We start from the raw sequence: 6,000 nt of genomic DNA, 5'->3' as shown, positions 1-6,000 counted from the left end.
TATCTCTGGAAGGCTGGTATACGTGAGCTCCTCTACCCCCACTTAGTCCTATTAGATATGATGCAATGCCATTTGCGTTTTTATTAATAGCTATATACTCATATGTGATTACCGTCTGACAGTATTGGGAGACAGTTATCATTTCTGTTACGTGGATCTGAGAATAATCCAGCACACACAAGCTCTGGATGCAGTGCACATGAGTCCCTTTGACACTTAATGTCATGTAATAATAGAATCATGAGACCAAGTTCGTCGTTCATGACCCTAGTTCAAAAAAATTTCCCAATACTGGTTATGAACTATATAGGAGCTGAATGTGGTGATATTATGTTCTTTACGCCATTCATCACGGAAAACACACAGGATATGCGAGGGACCGCTGTCACCCTTTACACTGACGGCGTGACGGCTACAGCATTTGTGAAATTCCCCAGAGGGTCGTTGCCCACCGAAATACCTCTTCATTGTGGATTTGTCGAAACCGCTTGACTGACGCTACAAAACAATGTGGTTATGAATTGTTTGAAAACATTGGCTACTGCCGAATCGGAAGGCCAAGCTTTCACTGGTTCTGTAAAATAATAAACTTTTTTTCTCCACTGTGTTAACATAAAATACGTCTGTGTGAGTGGTTTCGTAGAGCTATTTATGTTATTACTAATACGGTATAACGAGTGCTAAAGATAATCACAAGAACTCAATATCTGGCATCCACGTGACCTCCGACCCTAGAAGCACTGATATCCCAAAATATATCGTCCATGGTCTCTTAGTGCTTACCAGGACGTGTGCATAGAGGCGTGTTTTAGCTTCTGTAAAATAGGAGTCGAATGCGGGTAAGGGTGAGGGAGAAGCGACGGTACACACACAAACACACAAACCGAAAATCGTCCCTATATTATAATTTTGCTGCTGACAGACGATTTTGATCAGCTTTGGAGAACCTACAACAGATCGAGTTAATAAAGGCTATATCTAACCCCCTGCAGTCCGAAACATTTTATTATTAATGGAATGTAAAACACTGGGGACGCCAAGACTATGTGAAAGATGATCTGGATCTGAAGTAGTTATTACTATTTAGCGTCTGATTTTGGGCAAAGACACCCATCTCCTAGGCTCAGCAGTCCTCCTAGGTACCACACGCTTTCACATGTCACCACTTCGGCACTAATACCGATCGCTCATACTGGGTGCATGCTAGGACTGTCATTATATATTTTTCTATTTTATTTTTTTTAATGACAGGTCAGTGCGTCTTGTGGAAGATCGGTAAAGTCTGTTTTAACGAAGTTCAAATAATCAAACATCCCTGCCGCAATCTGGAATCGAACTTGTGTCCTTCCAAACAGACTCCAGTACTTCTCAAACCACTTGATTCCTTCGCGACGACAGTTCTAGGCCAAATAAAACCGTGTGGCATTAAGAACAAAACAAAAAACATCATCGAACTGAAAGGTTTAATGGCTAATGAGTCTTTGGCCCGCATTCCCATCAGTTAAGGAGGCTCCCTAACACCTATTCCTAAGCAACTTATTTTGCATATTACACCTTACTGTCCATCTCCATATTACACAATTCATTCTAGCATTTCAATATCATTCTCCGCATAAATAACGTGCAAAAGGATATTAACTATATAGCCATATCCAAAAATAAGTGACTAAGGAAGAGGTGTTAGGGAGCCTCCTTACCCCACGAGAATACGGGCCTTAATCCTTCCACAGTCAGGAGTCTTCCCTTAGCCGAATAAAAATGCCCGTACGATAAGAATAATGTTAAAAAATGGGCGAAAAGGATTAACCGCTTCTCTCCGATTACGCACTTTACTTTTGCTACAACCAGACGATTTTATTCAGCTCTGGAGTCACAAGCCTTCATCAACACCTTCATTACTAGTGGTTTCTTCTACTCTGAATAAAATCGTCTGGTGGCAGCATGAATTAAATACAAAGAAACAGGCCATCAGAGTGAATGTGTTAAGACGTGTAGAAAGTAGATGGGGGGGTAGATAGGTCACTGGAGTGAATGTGTTAAGACGTGTAGAGAGTAGATGGGGGGTAGATAGGTCATTGGAGTGAAGGTGTAAAGACATGTGTTGAGAGTAGACAGGTTGTAAGAAGGGAGGAGGGTGGTAAGGACAGGCGGGGGGGTCAGAAGGGGGGAAGGGGGTGGGGTCCAAACACAGGCAACAGGGCATAATAAACCCCTGCGATTGCTTCTGCTTGTCGTGTTTACCCACATACATGAAGAGAGACGCCGGTGTTGACGAGAGGTGCGTACATGTGGTGGCATCGGCAGAGCTGGGTGGTCGTGTTACCCGGATATACATACATTCCTAAACCCCCTCACTATCCCCCGAGAACAGTACGATAGGCTGTCAGAAAAGGGAAACTTCAGCCTACAGTCCACCGAGTTCAAGTTTCAGACGACATGAGGCTACAACAACAACAACAACAACAACAACTACTACTACTACTATAACTACTACTATTACAGCTGCAACCACCCACATTAGTGTAATTAGTACTTCAAATTTTGTATGCAGATTTAATCACCTCAGACAATCCGTGTAGCTTTTCATTACACTGTATATGTATCCTTTACACATATGTATAATGAATATGTTCACTAATTAATGAATAATTTATGAAAAGGAATGAACTGATGCACTGAAGGCGTACCAGCAATGTCAGCTGATTTATTAGTTTTTTTAAGTACTTTTTTTTCTCTCCTTAGTGCACGTCCACACCAAATGCTTGCTACCGCAGGCGGGAGTTTCACATCACTGTCAGTCATATAAATAGCTCCACTGGACACGGGTGGGTGCAGACGTGTATATCTATAGGTTGCAATGAGGCAGAACTCCCGTCCATGCCAGCAAGCAGTTAGTGTGGACGGGCCCTTAGGATGGAAGACGCATAGGGGCTAAGCGAAACCTCATACTTTCTTGTATGTATGGATGGATCTTTCCAAATCCATTTCTTGGTGGTGGTGGTGGTGGTGGTGGTGGTGGTTGTGATGAATTTGAATTTCCCGTGGTAATTCATCTATCTATCTATCTATCTATTGCCAGACGCCATAATCCCATATGGGGTGGCCACTTGACTTTGAGTTAGTTGTTTTACGGGGAGGGGCACTAACCCTTCACCAACCCACTTGTTGACACGCAGGGAGAATGGTAATTCATACTAAACTAATTTTGGGCAAAATTTTGATTTTTATGTGAACCTTGAGAGAGAGAGAGAGAGGGGGGGGGGAGGTGGAGTCCAAGGAATAAAAGACGAGATGATTAGATGAATGACACGAAAAGGAAACCCTGAAAGAAAAACAAGTAAAGAAAGAAGTAAGGAAGGGAGGAGAAGGAAGCGAGAGAGAGGAGTGAAATGAAGAGGGAATGAGTAAGACGGGACACCAGCACCACCAGCGGCGGCGGCGGCGGCAGCAGCAGCAGCAGGAGGTGGTGGTGGTGGTGGTGGTGGTGGTAAGAAGAGTACAGGAAGGGGGAGGGAGGTGAGAAGGGAGAGAGGGAGAATAATTAACGTAGCAGATAGAGGGGAGGACGTGAGGAAGCGAAGAGGAGGAAGGTAACATCGGAGAGAGGGAGGGGAAAAGGAGGAAGGTAACAGAGAGAGGGGAGGAAAGGAAGAGGGGGGAGGTAAGAGAGAAGAGATAGAGGAGGAAAGGAGGGGGGTCAGGAAAGGAATGAGCAGTGGAAGGAGGGACACAAGGAGGAGAGAGATAAGAAGGGAGAGAGAGGGAGGGGGGAGAATAAGTAGAGAGCAAGATAAAGACGTTCATTAGAGATCAGGAATCGATTCAGAGAAAGGCACAGACTAGAGGATATCACATTCTCTCTCTCTCTCTCAGTTTCAAAATTATTATCTTTTTATGATTATTTCTGTGATTATGGAGCAACCATTAATTCTCTCTCTCTCTCTCTCTTTCTCTCTCTCTCTATCTCTCTCTCGTCCTATCATTTCAATCCCATTATGACAAGACAACCGTTAATCGAGGAAATTTTTGCAGTCCACGTGCTGAACTCTGAACTGGATTTCTTGAACACTCTCAGCCTCGCATGACACCTAAACATGTCTTACGTGGGCAGGAATAGTATACGAGAGTTGTCATGACCATGAAAAGGTTAACTTTACAATTATTAATACTTTCAGGCTCCTATAGCTAACTCATCGGAAAGGAAAAAAAAAATCTCTTGTTAGCAACAGTAGAGAAATCGTCCCGGGCCCTGCGAGGGTTTATAAAAAACCGTTGACACAGTTATTGATACAAATAAAAACTTGTTCGCCGTTTTTCATGCTGGCACAGCTGTTGACTTACTGCATCGATTCACTTCACAAGGACAATTAAAGAGACAGCGAACAATTACTTCCGAATCCCGGCGATGCGCTCTTCGGAGTTTTATCCATCCATCATCCAATCCTACATTGCCCCGAGAAGCGTAGGAGCCCGGGGTTAGGCAGTTGGTCCCGACATTTAAGATGAGAGTGGATTTAAGATGAAAGTGAAATTTGCATAATACCATGCAGGAGATATTTTCTGCAACTCCACCAATAATGTGGTAAAATCGGGTCAGAGGAGACTTTGAAAAAATGCAGAAAAAAATACTAGAGGAACAAAAATAAAAATTGTTTAATTCCAATATACTACCATCGACTGCAGTAGAGAGCAATCTACAGCAAGATCTTCGATTTTTAACAATCGAATCAAGTCAATACGTTTGCAGAAGTGTTAATTTTAACACCGACCAGCAACCACCTTTGTTCTGAAGTGGCACCACTTGAACGTGGTTGGTCCTGCATACCTTGGTCATTTATTTAACAACACTGTACGTCTTCTGAAGAGAAAATCGGGTACTGCATGACAATCAACGTAAACTGCAGTCAAGGTAACGTAGTTGCACCATACACCTATCTTATAAATCAATTAAATAGTTTTCTTTATTTGTCAGTGCAGCAAAAACATTTTTCTTCTTTAGAAACTAATGTTACTGTTGAACATTACAATGTAACTGGAATTACAGCATCATGGTTAAATACTTACCAAAGATATTTTATATCAGAATATAATTAACAGCGCAAAAGTTTTAACACAAGTGGCAGAAGTGCGAGAATGAGTGTGGTGTACTGTACTGTATATTTTAAAGAAGGGTTTCTAATCATATCTCCAAAGCCACTGCCCCGTGATATTCGTACAATTTATTACCTTTCACGTAAAATACTGTCCACAAGTAGAGTCACATGTTACAGACATTAACACTTTCAATCAGCAGTATGCTGGCAAATTCCACAACAAACTATACAAGTAAGGTGAAGGGATCCGAATCCTACACCTAAAGCACACATTTCAGGCTTCAGTCCTACTTGGCCTATACAGTTACGATCAAGGACAAACCTAGCATCAGCTCGAAATTCACAGTTTCAAAGCTTCTGGCATTGTTAGTCATAATTAGTAAAATTCAAAAATCCACACACAGATGCACTGACAAGGCTGGAAGCATTAAAATCTTATCAGATATCTGTATCACAATAATACTGTAATCTTCAGCAATCTTAAATTACCAGTACAAAATTAGGGATAAACCTTATTAATTACCTTATCCACTACTACTTATAAATTCTATCTATAATCACCTATCAATTTGCTTTATATCATAATCACTATCATAACTATTATAATTACTATTATGATAATTTTTTACTACTACTACTACTACTACAATTATTACTATTACAACTATTTTTGTTCTTATTACTGAAACCATGCATTATAATATTATGTATTATCAATAGTATCAATATACAATATAACGATCATCTATTATCAGATAATCTGCACCATTATAATATACATGCAACATATAAATATCCTTTTTTCTAGTTGTAACTGTGTCCACTTTTTTGGACGAAATAGTTATTATTATTATTCTACTTTTTTGGACGAGATAAAACTATTATTATTATTATTATTATTAATCCT

Source organism: Coenobita brevimanus, chromosome 42 (assembly GCF_032717465.1).
Source record: "Coenobita brevimanus isolate Jiangsu-jjx chromosome 42, ASM3271746v2, whole genome shotgun sequence".
NCBI classification, from domain to species: Eukaryota; Metazoa; Arthropoda; class Malacostraca; order Decapoda; family Coenobitidae; genus Coenobita; species Coenobita brevimanus.
Note: the sequence above shows the minus strand (reverse complement) of the source record.